At 47.2% G+C, this 18,534-nt stretch overlaps 1 protein-coding gene and 1 pseudogene across 1 annotated transcript in view; one reads left to right on the forward strand and one right to left on the reverse strand.

Moving 5' to 3' along the window:
* Positions 1 to 18,534, forward strand: part of LOC126335335 (diuretic hormone 45) — a 1,260,052-nt gene that overhangs the window by 775,278 nt on the left and 466,240 nt on the right. The window lies entirely within an intron of this gene.
* LOC126337325 (5S ribosomal RNA) lies at positions 13,491 to 13,608 on the reverse strand (annotated as a pseudogene).

Raw genomic sequence — 18,534 nt, forward strand, 5'->3', positions numbered from 1 at the left:
TGGTTAAATGCAGAGGAAAGAGCGAATAGGTGGAAAGAGTACATTGAAGGCCTCTATGAGGGGGAAGATTTGTCTGATGTGATAGAAGAAGAACCATGAGTGATTTAGAAGAGATTGGGTATAAAGTATTACAACAATCAGCATTTAAGAGAGCTTTGGAGGGCTTGGCAACAAATAAGGCAGAAGGGATCTATAACATTGCATCACAATTTCTGAAATCATTATGGGAAGTGGCAAAAAAAAACGACTATTCACGTTGGCATGTAAAAAGTATGAGTCTGGCTATATACCGTCTGACTTTCTGAAAAATATCCTCCACACAATTCCGAAGACTCTTGTCAAAGAGCGAGAATTATCCACAATCAGCTTAACAGCTCATGCGTCCAAGTTGTTGATAATAATCTACATCTACATGATTACTCTGCAATTCACACTTAAGTGCCTGGCAGAGGGTTCACCGAACCATTTTCATACTACTTTTCTACCATTCCACTCTCGAATGGTGAGGGCGGGGGGGGGGGGGGGGGGGGGAGGAACACTTATATCTTTCTGTTCTAGCTCCGATTTCTCTTATTTTATTATGATGATCATTTATCCCTACGTAGGTGGGTGTCAACAATATATTTTCGCATTCGGAAGGGAAGGTTGGTGATTGTAATTTCGTAAATAGATCTCCCCGCTAATAAAACCGCCTCTGTTTCAATGATTGCCACTCCAACTCGCGTATCATATCAGTGACGCTCTCGCCTCTATTGCGCGATAACACGATACGAGCTGCCGTTCTTTGCATTTTTTCGATGTCCTCCGTCCATCCTACCTGGTAAGGATCCCATACCGCGCAGCAATATTCCAGCAGAGAACGGACAAGTGTAATATAGGCTGTCTCTTTAGTGGGTTTGTCGCATCTTCCAAGTGCTCTGCCAACAAAGCGCAGTCTTAGTTTCACCTTCCCCACAATATTATCTATGTGGTCTTTCTAATTTAAGTTGCTTGTATTTGTAATTCCTAGGTATTCAGTCGAATTGACAGCCACCCTAAATTTATCGGATTTCTTTTGGATCCCATGTGGATGACCTCGCACTTTTCTTTGTTTATTGCTAATTGCCACGTTTCGCATCATACAGAAGTTCTCTCTAGATCATTTTGTAATTGGAATTGATCGTCTGATGATTTTACTAGACGGTAAATTACAGCGTCATCTGTAAACAATCTAAGGGGGGCTGCTCAGATTATCACCTAGATCATTTATATAAATCAGAAACAGCAGAGGGTATATGACAGTACCTTTCGGAACGCCAGATATCACTTCTATTCTGCTCGGTGATTTACCGTCATTACTACGAACTGTGTCCTCTCTGAAACGAAATCACGAATCCAGTCACACAACTGAGACGATACTCCACACACACACAATTTGAACGACATCAAGAGCCTTCCGGAAATCCAGTAATATGGAATCCTTCTGAGATCCCACTTCATGGGAACAAAGAGCTAACTGTGTTGCACAAGAACGATATTTTCTGAATCCGTGTTGGTTATGTATCAATAAGTCATTTTCTTCAAGGTGATTCGTAATGTTCGAGTATAGTATATGCTCCAAAATCCTACTGGAAATTGAGGTCAGTGATATGGGTCAGTAATTCAATGGTTTACTTATATTTCGTTTCTTGAATATTGGTGTCACCTGTGCTACTTTCCAGTCTTCAAGGACACACCTTTCGTCAAGTGAGCGGTTGCTAAGAAAGGCGCTATTGTGTCCGCGTACTCTGAAAGGAACCTGATTGGTATACCATCTGGGCCGGAAGACCTGCCTTTTTTATGTCGCTCATGCTAACAACTGTTCTCGTTTCGAATTCTGGAATATTTACTTAGTCTTCTTTCTAGAAGGAACTGCGGAAAACTGTATTTAGTAACTCCGCTTTAGTGGCACCATCATCGGTAATATTTCCATCGCTATCACGCAGTGACGATATGACTGTATTTTTGCCATTGGTGTTCTTCACATACGACCAGAATCTCTTTGGGTTTCCTGCCATATCTTGAGACAATATTTCATTGCGTAAACTATTAAAGGCATATCGCATTGACATTCGCAGTAGATTTCGAGCTTCCGTGAAACTTAGCCAGTCTTGGCGATTTTGCGTTCGTTTGAATTTGGCATGCTTTTTTCGTTGCTTCTGCAACAGTGTTCTGAATAATATACAGAAGACTGGAAAAGAAAATTGAGGATGTGTTGGATGACGATCAGTTTGGCTTTAGAAAAGGTAAAGGCATGAGACAGGCAATTCTAACATTGCGACTGATAATGGAAGCACGACAAAAGGAAAATGAAGAGACGTTCATAGGATTTGTCGACTTCGAAAAAGCGTTCGACAGTGTAAAATGGTGCAAGACTGTCGAAATTCTGTGATAAATAGAGGTAAGTTATAGAGAGAGACTGGTAATGTACAAAATGTAGAAGAACCGAGAGGGAAATAAGACTTGACGACCAAGAACGAAATGCTCGGATTAAAAGGGTGTAAGACAGTGGTCTTTTGCCCCTACTCTTCAATCTGTACATCTAAGAAGTAATGATGGAAATAAAAGAAAGGTGAAAGTATATCAACGATACGCTTCGCTGATGACATCACAATTCTGAGTGAAAATGAGAAGAATTACATGATCTGTTGAATAGTATGGGCAGTCTAATGAGTACAGAATTGCCGGCCGCGGTGGTCTCGCGGTTCTAGGCGCGCAGTCCGGAACCGTGCGACTGCTACGGTCGCAGGTTCGAATCCTGCCTCGGGCATGGATGTGTGTGATGTCCTTAGGTTAGTTAAGTTTAAGTAGTTCTAAGTTCTAGGGGACTAATGACCACAGCAGTTGAGTCCCATCTTGCTCAGAGCCATATGAACCAATTGAGTACAGAATTGAGAGTAAATCGATGAAAGACGAAAGTAATGAGCAGTAGCAGAAATGAGAACAGCAAGAAACTTAACATCAGGATTGATGGTCACGAAGGAGATTAAGTTAAGGAATTCTTCTGCCTAGGCAGCAAAATAACCCATGACGGACGGAGCAAGGCGGACATAAAAAGCAGGCAAAAATGGCATTCCTGACCAAGAGAAGTCTACTAGTATCATACGTTTGGAGCACAGCATTGTATGGTAATGGAACATGGACTCTGGGAAAACCGGAACAGAAGAGAATCGAAGCGTTTGAGATGTGGTGCTACAGACGAATGCTGAAAATGAGGTTTACTGATATGGTAAGGAATGAGGAGTTTCTGCGCAGAATCGAAGAGAAAAGGAATATGTTGAAAATACTGACAAGGAGAAGGGACAGAATGATAGGACATCTGTTAAGATATAAGGGAATGACTTCCATGGTAGTAGTGGGAATTGTAGAGGACAAAAACTGTATAGGTAGACAGAGATTGAAATACATCCAGGAGATAATTGACGATGTAGGTTGCAAGTGCTACTCTGAGTTGAAGAGGTTGGTACAGCATACAGGAGAGACGTTTATGGCGGGCCGTATCAAACCAGTCAGAAGACTGAAATATAAAGGTTCCGAAGGATAGATTCATACTTGATGTTAATCCACTGTGCCTTCCAAAACGTCAAGGTAACCCAAGGGAATGCCACGGAAACATGACGTGATAACCCTGGCAATGCCACGGGAACATTCCACAGACCATAATGCTCCCTCCTAGTTGCCGGGTGCTGCTTTCAGACGTTTCACGCTGTACACTCTAATGGCCAACTGTCTTTTAACGCGATTCATCTGAAAAGGGCACCTGTCACCTCGTAGTGGACGACCAGTCGCGAAACCAGCGTGCTAGTTCCAGGTTTTGTCGCCAGTAACGCAGGTAAGCAAGGGCGCATGAAACATGCGCCTGTAGAGACCCATACGCAGCGAAGTTCGCTGAATGTTTGTTGAGGGGACACTTCTGGTAGCCCCTTGGTATGTCTGTGTGTGAGTTGCTCAATAGTTGCTCTTCTATTCGCCCGTACACATTTACGCAGGTGTCGTTCACCCCTCTCATCTATGGCCCATGGTGCACCACAGTCAGCTCACTGCTGTTGGATAGTATCATTTTGCCAGCCACAGTACACTTAATTCTGCGACACGTGGACAGTTTACAAAATTAGCCTTTTCTAAATTGCTTCCCCCATTGGCCCGAAAGCCAATGACTATGCACTTCTTTTAGTCATGTGATAAAACATTCCGTTTCTGCATTATGACAAGGACTGCACAGTTTTCTCTTGTCCCCCGACACTCTTTATACACCCTCAAATAATAGTGCTACCACCCGCCACCTGTCCCCCCTGCGGGTTCGGGGGTTAGAATAGGCCCGCGGTATTCCTGCCTGTCCTAAGAGGCGACTAAAAGGAGTCTCAAACTTTTCGGCCTTATATGATGGTCCCCTGTTGGGTTTGACCTCCATCTCTCAACATTTTCCGAAGAGCGAGCCGATTCGGGAAGGGCGCCTTACTTGGTGCATTGTATCCATCTTGCGATCAGACCTTTCGCCAGCTTATACACCGTTGAACTGCAGTCCTGTCCGCTCTCCATCTCTTGGGCATGACTCTTTTTCTGCGTGCAGATAACACCTTGCACTGTGCAGTGCTTCTTTCTGAACCCACGGCGACCATGGACAACATGTTACCTAACATCCAGCACGGTAGCCAATCCGTTGTGGTGGGGCCGCCATGTACCCTGTTGGTTGTAGCCCCCTGACAACACAAGGATCGCTCTACTGATGCCTGCGCCGTTAACTCCCCACGTATGCCACTGAGTAGATGCCTATCCTCCTGGGGTATCGGGACTCCCGGCAACGGCCATCCTGCCAGATGGCTCTTGCCGTGGCTGGGTGGCGCCCATGGGGAGGCCCCTTGGTCGGAGTAGATGGCATCAGGGCGGATGACCCGCAATGAAGCGTGGTACATCGTTTCTCGCTGGTGGCCAGCCGCCAGCAGTCTCTAAGCGTTCTCGGGCTCAGTTTAACGCTCAGAAATACGATCCTAAAACGTTCCCCTCCCTGGCCACACCGTGGGAGGAACGTAAGTCTCAGGATGGCAGTAGCAGTTATTCGTCCCGCTTCTTAGTTTGTACGAGGGTTGATGGGGAGTCTTTTTCTCTCCACAAAGCCCCAGTTCTTCGTCGAGCATTTAGAGGACAAGTTTGGGGAGGTGGAGGGCTTGTCAAAAATGCGCTCTGGGTCAGTCCTGATACAAACGGCATCCTCTGCCCAGTCACGACGGTTACTCGCTTGTGACAAGTTGGGGGATGTTGCCGTTACGATCACACCCCATAAGAGTTTAAATATGGTCCAGGGAGTTATTTACCATATGGATCTTCTTTTGCAGTCTAATGAAGAGCTGCGTGCCAATTTAGAGCGCCGAGGTGTACATTTCGTCCGGCGCGTTCATCGGGGTCCGAAGGAAAATTAGATTGCTACCGGTGCCTTCATCTTGGCCTTCGAAGGGGATACATTACCGGAAAAAGTCAAGGTGATGGTCTACCGATGTGACGTTAAGCCCTATATCCCTCCCCCGATGCGTTGCTTTAAGTGCTGGAAGTTCGGCCATATGTCTTCTCGCTGCACTTCCAGCCTCACATGTCGAGATTGCGGACGCCCATCACATCCCAATACTCCATGTGCCCCACCTCCCATCTTTGTCAACAGCGGGGAGCACCATTCACCTTGCTCGCCAGACTGCCGAATTTTCCAGAAATAGCGTAAAATCATGGAATACAAGACCCTGGACCGACTAACCTATACTGAGGCCAAGAGGAAATACGACCGACTCCATCCTGTGAGAATGACATCTTCCTACGCTGCTCCTACAAGACCTGTGCTAGCCCCGTCTGTTTCTCCAATTGTGGCCGGATCGACCAGTAGTAAAACTCCTCCTGCCCTCTCACCAGTGGGGGGCTCTACCCACCGGGTTGCTCCTGCGCCACCTACCTCAGGAGCAACACCATCCCACCCATCGGGGACGTCCGTCCCCACTTCTAAGACGGAGAAGTGTCCAACTTCTTCGGCTTCTCACGCTCGCAAGGGGTCCCTTGGGTCCCTCCCTTCCCAGGTTTCCGCCAGCGAGAAGCCTGACGACCGACAATGTCGTAAGTGCCCGCAATCAGCTGGTCGTAGGGCTTCACGATCCTCCTTCGTCCCGGAGACTGAATCGGTGAAGCCCTCCCAGCCGGTGCGACCCAAGGAACGGCGTGAGAAACCCAAGAAGAGCTCTCAGTCCAAGGAACTCGCGGTGGCAGCCATCCCACCGCAACCTTCCAGCTCTGCGTCTGAGGATGCGGTGGAGATTCTGGCGTCCGCTGAGGACCTCGATCTCGCCGGTCCATCAGACGCCATGGGAAGCAATATCACAGGTGCTAAATCGGAGGCAGCAGGTGACCCAGCGGCGTAATCTCCCTTCCCAGTCCCGTCAAGCCTTTCTCAGCCATGGACAACACCATCCTCCAGTGGAACTGCAGCGGTTTCTTCCACCATCTAGCTGAGCTCCGCCAACTTATCAGCCTTCACCCTTTCCTCTGCATTGCTCTGCAGGAAACTTGATTTCCGGCAATGCGAACCCCCGCCCTCCGTGGCTATCGGGGTTATTATAAGAACGGGGCAGCTTATGAAAGGGTGTCTGGTGGCGTCTGCATCTATGTCCTGAACTCTCTTCACATCGAGTCTGTACCTCTCCACACACCTTTAGAGGCTGTCGCTGTTCGGACGCCACAGGCTGTTACCGTCTGCAGTCTTTACCTTCCACCGGATGGTCCTGGCTGCTCTGATACCTCAATTGCCTCCACCTTTCCTGTTACTGGGCGACTTTAACACCCATAACCATCTGTGGGGTGGGTCAGTGGCAACAGGTCGAGGCGCCATCGTTGAGAATTTATTGGCGCAGCTCGATCTCTCGATCTTAAATGATGGTGCCTTCACACACTTCAGTGTGGCGCATGGCACACACTCCGCCATTGACCTTTCCATCTGTAGCCCTATCCTCTTACCGTCTGTCCAATGGAGAGTGCATGACGACCTGTGTGGTAGTGACCACTTTCCGATCTTTCTGTCACTGCCACAGCGTCAGTCTTCTGGGCGCCCTAGCAGATGGGCTATGAATCAGGCTGACTGGGAGTTGTTCTCCACTGCCGCTATTGAGCCTCTCTCTAACGATGCCACTGATGCAGTGGTTCAATCGGTCACCACCGGCATCGTTACTGCCGCCGACTCTGCCATTCCCCGTTCTTCTGGGTCCCTTCGGCGGCGGACTGTGCCTTGGTGGTCGCCTGAGATCTCTGAAGCGATTAAAGCTCGCCGGCGGGCGCTCCAGCGTCACAAGCGACATCCCTCAATCGACCACCTTATCGCCTTCAAACAGCTGCGTGCGCGAGCCCGCTGCATTATCCGCCAACGCAAGCAGGAGTGCTGGGAGCGGTATGTGTCCACCATTGGCCTCCATGTCACTCCATCGCAGGTCTGGGCCAAGATTCGCCGCCTCTATGGCTATCGGACCCCTGTCAGTGTCCCTGCGCTCTCACTGAATGGAGCAGTTTGTACTGACTCCGACGTCATTGCAAACCGCTTGGCGGAGCACTTTGCTATGACTTCCGCTTCTGCCAACTACCCCTTGGGCTTCCGCTCCATTAAGGAGCAGATAGAACGTCGGAGTCTTTCTTTTCGCACTCACCATCCTGAATTGTACAATGTTCCATTCAGTGAGTGGGAATTTCGAAGTGCACTCGCCGCTTGTCCTGATACCGCTCCTGGGCCAGATAGCATCCACTCTCAGATGCTGAAACACCTTTCGGTGGACTGCCAGCGACGCCTCCTCGATCTTTACAACCGCATTTGGGTCGAGGGTGAGTTTCCGTCGCAATGGCGGGAAAGTCTTGTTGTCCCCATTCTGAAACCAGGGAAGAACCCTTTGGGGGTGGACAGCTACCGTCCCATTAGCCTCATCAACGTTCTTTGCAAGTTGCTTGAACGGATGGTGAGCCAGCGCTTGAATTGGGTACTGGAGTCTCGAGGCGTTCTGGCTCCGTCTCAGGGTGGGTTCCGTAAAGGCCGCTCCGCCGCCGACAATCTGGTGAGCCTGGAGTCAGCCATCCGTACTGCCTTTGCCCGCCGTCAGCATCTGGTTGCTGTCTTTTTCGACATGCGGAAGGCGTATGATACGACATGGCGTCATCACATCCTTTCTACGCTTCATGGATGGGGTCTTCGGGGCCCTCTGCCGATCTATATCCGCACTTTTCTGTCGTATCGTACCTTCCGCGTGCACGTCGCGGCCTCATATAGTTCCTCCCAAGTCCAGGAGAACGGTGTGCCACAGGGTTCTGTTCTCAGTGTGTGTCTGTTTTTAATAGCTATTAACGGGCTCGCTGCGTCCGTGGGAAATACTGTCTCCGCTTCCCTTTATGCTGACGACTTCTGCCTTTACTACAGCTCTATTGGCATTGCAGCTGCTGAACGTCGGCTACAGGGCGCAATCCGCAAGGCGCAGTCTTGGGCTGTAGCGCATGGTTTTCAGTTTTCCGCAGCCAAGACCTGCGTTATGCATTTCTGCCGGCGATGCACTGTTCTACCTATAGGTTTTATGCACCCTGCAAAACCTTCAGAAACCATATGAGAGATTTTCTCTTATTCTGTCACTCGCTGCTATTACTCACAAACTACTAATGCTACAGAAAAACGAACAGTACCTCTTTACAGTAAATGTAACGTATTAAATTTTGTGAAGGGCACAGATTTCGGGTTATTCAAGAAAAACACTTTTGAATGCCGTACGTTTTTGTTGAATAATTCGAAAACTGTGGCATCTAGAGGAAATGTATCCGTTACACAATTTAAATGCATTAAATTTCCCACAGAAAGGTCGTGTTCATTTTTTCGGTAGGACTAATAGTCTGCCCTTAGTGAGAGAGAGAATTTGAAAATCTTGCTCGTGGTATCTGAAGGCGTTGTACGTTGCATAAACCAATAGGAGCAGCTGAATCACCTTCTGTTTTGAGGCACAGTAGCTCAATACGCTACTGTATTGCAGAATTAGTGCACTTATTGACTTCCAAGAACCGCTAAACACAGTTCAAAACCTTTTCCAAACTTTTTCGTGCTGGCATGTTTAACATCAAATATTTAATACATTAACTCATTGCCGGCTGGTGTGGCCGACAGGTCCTAGGCGCTTCAGTCTGGAACCGCGCGACCGCTTCGGTCGCAGGTTCGAATCCTGCACGGATGTATGTGATGTCCTTAGGTTAGTTAGGTTTAAGTAGTTCTAAGTTCTATGGCACTGATGACCTCAGGTGTTAAGTCCCATAGTGCTCAGAGCCATTTGAACCATTAACTCATATGTAAAGTAATCTGACGTTTGAAGCAGTCTGGTGCACCGACGTTCGATTCTCATAAGACTCGGAGGTTTACTAATTTGTGCTAACTAATACAATATTTGATAATAAAACTAGTGACATCTTTTAATCCCACACCTGCATTTACATCATAAACGGCTGGTTATTGGATAATGTTGGCTGGAAATATGTCTATTCTGTTAAAATTAGCATTAGCTTTCGCCGTTTATTATGATACATACTGTATATACACGTAGAATACGGGAACAAAACCTCATTTCTTTGTGATCATTACATCAGAGCTTGTATTTTTGTTTAAGTCACTGTCGGTAATGGTTTGTATCGAGTGCCCATAGCGCTGTACGAGCTCTCGGATGACATCAGTGACGATCCAAGTTTGCTTCCTTTTGAGTGGATAATCCACTCAAACAGTACCACGCCAGCATACAGGAACACCATATTTTCAAAGCTGCTTTCATCGTCATGTACAGCACCGCGCGCTTACTTCGGAAACAGAATTCCGAACAAGCTTCTCCCGTGGTACTGTGTTCCCCTCCCCCCCTCCACACCGCCGCCACCACCCTTCCCAAAAGCGAGAGCTCCGTTCTCTGCTGTTGCGAAGAGGCGGAAGAGTGAAAAATGAAGCTAATGAAGGGGCAGAAACGACGTGGAACTAAAGATTTCAGATACTTAGTCGCAATTAACGTCCAAGGCAGAAAATTTAATTAAAACGATGGCGTTCACCTGACAGCAGGGTATCGATCCCTTCATTAAGGAAACGGCCAGCGGCGAGTGCGAGTGCGCGCGTCCCCCGGTTCCACGTGGCCGGCCGGGCACCCCAGTGCGCGAGGTGTGTGACCCGCATAGCTGCCACGATGAGCTCGTCTGCATGCAGCTTCATGAGGGCCGCCAGATGGCACCGCCCATCGCCCAGCCACTTTGCTGAAACTTCCATTTGCAGCCGCCTTGGTCCCTGATGAACATTTCCCCAGTAATAAGTCCGCGAAGCTGTGCGGTTTCCAGGCCTGCGCGGAAATGTGTACGGCGCTCTTGTGCAGTTACGGCTTACTAGCTATATCACAAAGCAGTGTGCAAGAATGGATACGATGTACACTGCTGGCCATTAAAACTGCAACATCAGGAAGGCTAGCAAATAATGAAATTACATAGGGGGTGGAGAAAAATACAAGTACCAAAAACACAATACTTGCGGTGTCTAGTGAGGTGTAGGAAAACTGGTGGCATTCAAAACAGCTTCCAGTTGCCTCTGAATGGATAAATACGGTTCCCGATGGCGTTTCGATAATTCCGAAATGTGGTGACTGTGGTTGTCAGCGGAAATGCGACAATTCACCCTGAAGCTGGTAAAATCAGTCCTCGACGATGCGAGTTACGTCAACGGAGGTGGCTTACAAAACACTCGTTCGACATATACTTGAGTACCGCTCATCAGTGTGGGATCCGTACCAGGTCGGATTGACAGAGGAGATAGAGAAGATCCAAAGAAGAGCGGTGCGTTTCGTCACAGGGTTATTTGATAAGCGTGATAGCGTTACGGAGATGTTTAGCAAACTCAAGTGGCAGACTGTGCAAGAGAGTCGCTCTGCATCACGGTGTAGCTTGCTATCCAGGTGTCGAGAGGGTGCGTTTCTGGGTGAGGTACTTAAACCTCCGGAGGAAATCACGAATGTAAAATCAGAGAAATTCGATCGCGCACAGAGGCATTTCGACAGTCGTTCTTCCCACGAACCATACGCGCCTGGAACAGGAAAGGGAGGTAATGAGAGTGGCACGTAAAGTGCCCTCCACCACACACCGTTGGGTGGCTTGCAGAGTATAAATGTAGATGTAGATGCACCACCATTGGAAAACAAACATTTGACGAGGACAGTTCAATGAATAATGTAACACTTTTGTTCTAGGCCAGTTTCGGTTGAAAAAGAGGATAATTTGTTGTGAGCCATGTTCCCGCTTCAGCTCCCATGTTTTCATGAAGTTCCCATAGATGGCGGCGCTAAATATAGCCTCCAAAGTGGCGTCTGTAACGGAAGAGCTTTCAAAACAGAGAGCTGTCATTGAACTAACTTTTGGTGAAGAACAAGAGTATCGCAGATATTCGTAAGCGCTTGCAGAATGTCTACTGAAACCTGGCATTGAAGAAAACCACGTTGAGTCGTTGGGAGAGCGTCTCTCATCATCGCAACAAGGTCGCACAAACCTGTCCTACCCCCCGCGTGCCTGCCGACCACACACAGCTGTGACTCCTGCAGTGTTGGAACGTGCGGACACTCTCATTGAAGGTGACAGACGGATCACAACCAAACACCTCGCTGCACAGCTGGGCGCCTCAGTTGGTAGTGCTGGTACACTCGTCTAACCATTTAGGGTACTCAAAGCTGTGTGCCCTCTGGGTTCCTCGCTGCCTAACGGAAGACTACACTACTGGCCATTAAAATTGCTACACCAAGAAGAAATGCAGATGATAAACGGGTATTCATTGGACAAATACAGTATACTAGAACTGACATGTGATTACATTTTAACGCAATTTGGGCAATAACGACCTTGATACGTCTGGGCATTGAGTCAAACAGAGCTTGAATGGAGTGTACAGATACAGCTGCCAATGCAGCCTCAACACAACACCACAGTTTATCAAGAGTAGTGACTGGCGTATTGTTACGATCCAGTTGCTCGTCCACCGTTGACCAGACGTTTTCAATTGGTGACTGATCTGGAAAATGTGCTGGCCAGGGCCGCAGTCGAACATTTTCTGTATCCAGAAAGATCCGTACAGGACCTGCAACATGCGGTCGTGCATTATCCTGCTGAAATGTAGGCTCTCGCAGGGATCTAATGAAGGGCCACGAGCCGTAACACATCTGAAATGTAACGTCCACTGTTCAAAGTGCCGTCAATGCGATCAAGAGGCGATCAAGGATCGAGACGTGACTGCGCGATCCGTTACAGCCATGTTGATAAGATGCCTGTCATCTCAACTGCTAGTGATACGAGGCCATTGGGATCCAGCACTTTATCAAAGTCGGAAAGAGGCATCAAACAGCGTTTCACCAGGCAACGCCGGTCAACTGTTGTTTGTGTAGGAGAAATCGGTTGGAAACTATCCTCATGTCAGCACGTTGTAGGTGTCGCCACCAGCGGCAACCTTATGTGAGTGCTCTGAAAAGCTAGTCATTTGCATATCACAGCATCTTCTTCCTGTCGGTTAAATTTCGCGTCTGTAGCACGTCATCTTCGTGGTGTAGCAATTTTAATGGCCAGTAGTGTATGAAGAGCAACGAAGGGCCACACCTATGCGGAATTACTTGCGCGTTAGGATAGTGATAATTTTTGTGATGCAGCAAGACGTTTGCTCCGACGTTAACCTGTATAGTGGTACCATGAGGGCATACAGGACCTCCCTGTAAAGGTATTATGTAGAAAAACACAGTTTTGTAGTCAGAAGAATGGAGAATAATGTGGTGTACTGGAATCCTGAATAAAACCAACCCGCTTTCAGAGATAAAAAACTTGTGTTGCATTACTTATTGGACGCCCCTCGTACCATGAGGTGGATGTGATCAGCAAAGATCGTCACATAATCCTTGGCAGTAACGTGACGTTGCAAAGTAAGTACGGAGCTCTTGGAATACCACTAAATGGCTGCCCAAATCATCACCGAAACCCCGCCATGTTTCGCTCTTGGGGCACAAATTCGAACAGAAGTTGGAAGTAGTGCGAAACAAGACTTATCCGACCAAATAAGTTCCTTCTTTATTTTTAAAAAGCATCGGGACTTTACAGTCAACTAGTTGCAAATAATTGTATGATACAATTGACACAGATTTCGACACTAAGGGTGTCTTCATCAGAATAAAATTTTGAAGAATCGTGAAATTACATTGCGAAAAAGCCATGGTAGGAATTTCGAGCAGTAATTTTACACACTCCGTCTTCAGGCCACAAGTGGCCCATCGGCGCCACCGACTGCCGTGTCATCCTCAGATGAGGATGCGGAAAGGAGGGGCGTGTGGTCAGCACACCGCTCTGCCGATCGTTACGATGGTTTTCTTTGACCGTAGCCACTAAAATTCGGCCGAGTAGCTCCTCAATTGGCATCACGAGGCTGAGTGCACCCAGAAAAGTGGCAACAGCGCATGGCGGCCCGTATGGTCACCCATCCAAGGGCCGGCCACGCCCGACAGCGCTTAGCTTCGGTGATCTGACGGGAACCGGTGTATCCACTGAGACAAGGCCGTTGCCAGTAATTTTACGATTCTTCAAAATTTCATTCTGATGAGGAGTCGAAAACCACTTCAATTGTCTCAAACAATTATTTGCAGCCGGTCTGTGTGGCTGAGCGGTTCTAGGCGCTACAGTCTAGAACCGCGCAACCACTACGGTCGCAGGTTCGAATTCTGCCTCGGGCATGGATGTGTGTGATGTCCTTAGGTTAGTTAGGTTTAAGTAGTTCTAAGTTCTAGGGGACTGATGACCTCAGCAGTTAAGTCCCATAGTGCTCAGAGCCATTTGAACCATTTGAACCAATTATTTGCAACAGATTGGATGTAAAATTCCTACGTTTAAAAATTTTATATGGTTGCTGAGTAACAGTCATGTTCAAAACTGTAACTTCTTCTATGGTTCAATAGTCGAGGTTTTATGGCTTCGACACCCCGTCTTCTCGTTACGGGCATTTGCATCACTGATGAGTGTTTTGGAATTCCAGATCACCCTGCAATTTTCTGATTATGGAGCTCCCAGCTGTTGTTTAGGTGCTCACAGGATCGCGAGTGCGACATTCAGATCTGAAGTGGCTTTTGCAACTGTCGTCTCCTATACTTTTCGTCGTTTTCCCTGTATGCGGAATAAATCTTAGATACGGTGCCTCTTGAAACACCAAACATTTCTGTGACTACGAAGGCTTTCCCGGCGTAATAATTGATGATATTTTTCTCGGGTATGCAGCCGAATCATAACGTCCTCATGACACAATATTCCGCGGTCCAACTGGCCGCCATCTTCAAGTGAGAGTGCTGGTGCACGATCTCGCCGGCGAGACAATGACAATACCCGATTAAGTTCTTAGGGTTTATGTATAGACCAGGCACCTCCAGCAGCGACAACCTGCATACCACTCGGATGGCCGCCGATTCGAATAGAGTTTTTACAAAAATAGAGACGTCCTTCCTTGTTGCTACAGCTCTATGTCAAAGTTTATGAATTGTAGTGGACTGCGAGTGAGGGCTGTTATTTTTTTTTTAGTTTTGGATGACAGTTCGAGAGAATATGTCGGTCTGAGAAACAGTAGAACACATTCTTGTATCGAAGAAGGACTGAACATCACAGTCTTATTGAAAGATAACGTCAGAAATGTAGCACCTGCTGTCCAAATTACCGGCTGTGTAAAACATAAATTATGCCATTGTGTTCCCAGCGACACCGTATACCACCACAACAAATAACTGCCCACATGACGATAAGGAGTGCAAGCTCACAACGTTAGTTCTCGGAGCCTCCACACACGGGTATGTCCACCGCGACACTGTACTCAGAACCAACACTTGTATGAAAACACGACGTGATTTCACACGATGTCCAGTGCTGTCGTTGGGCGCACTGCTGTGACTCTCTCTAGTACCACTTCCAGGACGGACGCAAGAGTGATAAAGAAGTAAAAGACGTGGCTGTTCGATGACGCAAGCCCGAGAAGAAAACGTCTCTTTTCAGGCGTTAGTTGCCAGCGATCCCGTTGAGTCCCGCGTGGCGTTCATTATGCCCTTTTGAATCTATCAGTTCCTTATTCGCATACCAGTTTTGGGATTAAAAGCACTATAAGCTACAATTTTGCAGAGCTATAAATTACAGTTTCGATAGGCCACGAACTTCCAGCTGTAAAATTTCGACAAGTGCTAGTAATGTTCTCTTTCTTACGCAAGGCATAACACGACCTTCTCAAAAACAACATCCAAGCTCGATTTGTAAATGACAAACCACTGTTAATTCAACGTCTGCTGCTTGCTGTTTTTAAGGTGTCGCAAGTATAATAAGTGTCTGTGCCCATGTAATAATATAGTAATGTTCATCGAGGTACAAGGGCAAGACCCTTGATCTGCAGTCTGGACCTAGGGCACTATCTCAACCACTACCTTCTTTTTTTAGTAAAATTCATTAGAAATGGCTGCCAAAGAGCGGAGCCATCCTCGTTCTGCCACAGGTCTCTTCTAAGAGAGCGGAGAAGTGGACAGAGGTTTGTGGCAATCTCTTGCCTAGTGTGGCAATGTCGGGAGGGAATTTCCAAGGGAGAGGCGACCATGACAAAAAAAAACTGTATAATTAACGAAAGGGAACCAAGACAACATTCTTCTAGCCGGAGCGTGCGATGTCGGCAGTCCGAATGTGGAGGAAAAGCTAGAAAATGTGAAAACGGGAATGCAAAAACTGAGTCTAGATACACTGAGGAGCATTCAAGTTAAATGCAACTGACTGAACAGGGGTAGAGATGAAATGTTGTCAACAGCTCGAAGGTTGTCGGCACTGGTGGTGTAACGGTAAAGAACGAGGCTCGAAATCGGGAGGTCACGAGATCGAGTCCTGGTCCTATCATGGGAGTTTTCTGTCTTTTAATCTAGCTTTGATCTGACATCGATATGATGAGTCACCATAAAAGACAAGTGGTTCGAATTCCACGTTACAATTACGAAGATGCAAATCGCTGACGAGGCCCCCAATTGAAATAAATGCACTTGACGATTGAGCAGCATGAAATAGTAATTAGTTTTACAGAAGTTACGTGTGTGTGTGTGTGTGTGTGTGTGTGTGTGTGTGTGTGTGCGTGTGTGTGTGTGTGCGTGCGTGTGTGCGTGTGCGTGTGTGTGTGTGTGTCCGCAATTTCTGGGTATGCTTGGAAAAGGCCTGGAGACGCAAGAAGATTCCAGCTGGACTGAAATATAAAGAGACAAGGATTCTCGAATTTAGTGCAGTCGCAGCCACAGCCGCTGAGTCCAATGGCGGCGCTAGCAGCAGCAGTTTCTGTTTATACACAGGATTTGGTTGATTGGTTGGTACATTTGGGGGGAGGGGACCAAACAGTGAGGTCATCAGTCCAATCTGATTAGGACAGGATGGGGAAGGAAATCGGCAGTGCCCTTTCAAAGGAACCATCCCGGCATTTGCCTGAAGTGATTTTGGGAAATCACGGAATACGTAAATCAGGATGGTCGGAAGTGGGTTTTAACCGTTGTCCTCCCGAATACGAGTCTAGTCTCCTAACCACTGCTCCACCTCACTCGGTACACAGCATTTATTTTAGTTTTTGTTCTGATATTCTTCCGTGAAGAAGAAAATTGTATCTGTGTATTTAACTACGTTGACTATTATACTAACTTATTCTAAGTTTTTGGGTGAGTTTTAGAGCATCTGCATTTGTGCTAAAATTTTGTAGTAAAAACTAACATAGCAGCAGCAATATAACTGTGTCCAGTGACAGTTTGGGTTGGTGCTATAGTCTTTGTGGCATAGACGAACACAGGTCACAAACTGTTAGGAACTGGGCCTGTAGTGCATAGGTTCACGAGGAGTGGGCCATAGACTTTAAACAGCTAGAAAGTGAGTTGGACACGCTCGACAGTTTTCCAATTCAAAGCAGGGAAAACTGGTTCATAGATCAATGACTTCCCCTAGCTGGTGACGCTGCTTGATGAGGATGTACTGGCTTATAATTGGCTGGCATTGTTATTGTTATAGGAGGCGATCTTTAACTAGTATATAAAGTGCTCAAGTCTTCTTCAGGAAAACCTTTTATATGCCAAGTTCACATCGATTACTAGTTTCTACCAGTTAAATGGCTATCTCCAAATCACATAATAGAAAGCAGTGTCTACGTCGACTACTCAAGCAAGATGCTTTGTCACTGTTATGTCTTCCTTAGAACGCTGGGTGATTTTTGAGGGTACAGATAGGACAGTGGAACAGATGCCGTCCATGAACAGAGAATTCAGATATTGATTTATTCTACATCTAGTATCAAATAGTAAAAGTAATACATAGCTTTGTCGAAATATTTGCAGAGTCAGTAGCTATCAGTAACTTTGAATGTTGGAACATATACATATCAAAGGGATTTATACATTTGTCACTCTTCGGTGCAATGTCTGTGCAGAGGATGTTGATCCCTGGTCATTAAGGAAGTCTGTAAATATTATTCAACTGACAAACACACAAAAAGAACCAGTGCATGAGTTTTCGGAACTTAGCTACAACTGACACTGGAGCTCCAGAGAGGGGATGCTTGCATCATATTAGCAGCGGCTTAAACGTTCTGCTAGCGCCCTCGTGCCGCAATGGCGGCTGTAGGAAAGGCGGCGGTATAACTGGCTGCTTCTGTGTTTGAAAATGCAGCAGAAAAGGCAGTCAGGATTATGTGTACTTGTTTAGCCGCACATTCGAAGGGCCGGCCGCTGTGGCCAAGCGTTTCTAGGCGCTTCAGTCTCGAACCGCGCGACCGATACGGTCGCAGGTTCGAATCCTGCCTCGGGCATGGATGTGTGTCATGTCCTTAGGTTAGTTAGATTAAAGTAGTTCTAAGTCCTAGGGGACTGACGACCGTAGATGTTAAGTCCCATAGTGCTCAGAGCCACATACGAAGGACGATGGTGCAGAGATCGTGTCGAAGGATTGCTGCTAACAATTACTCTGGGAGCATTTGAACTTGTTGTGGTCTGATGTGTTATAACAGGAGCCAGCCGCCGGCCACGTAGTTGGCTGTGAAAACGCAGCATTTTGCTACACTAATACACTATGTGATCAAAATCATCCAGACACCTCCACAAAATACACGTTTTTCCTATCAGGTCCATTGTGCTGCCACGTACTCCATATCAGAGGCCTCAGTAGTCACTAGACATCGTCAGAGACCAGAATGGGGAGCTCCGCGGAACTCACGGACTTCGAACGTGGTCACACATCTGTACGTGAGATTTCCACACTCCTAAACATCCCTAGGTCCATTGTTCCCTATGTGACAGTGAGGTGGAAACGAGAAGGGACACGTACGGCGCAAAAGCGTACAGGCCGACCTCGTCCGCTGACTGACGGAGAACACAGACAGCTGAAGAGGTTCGTAAAGTGTAAAAGGCAGACATCTATCCAGACCGTCACACAGGAATCCCAAACTGCATCAGGATCCAC

Source organism: Schistocerca gregaria, chromosome 2 (genome assembly GCF_023897955.1).
Source record: "Schistocerca gregaria isolate iqSchGreg1 chromosome 2, iqSchGreg1.2, whole genome shotgun sequence".
Classification (NCBI taxonomy): domain Eukaryota; kingdom Metazoa; phylum Arthropoda; class Insecta; order Orthoptera; family Acrididae; genus Schistocerca; species Schistocerca gregaria.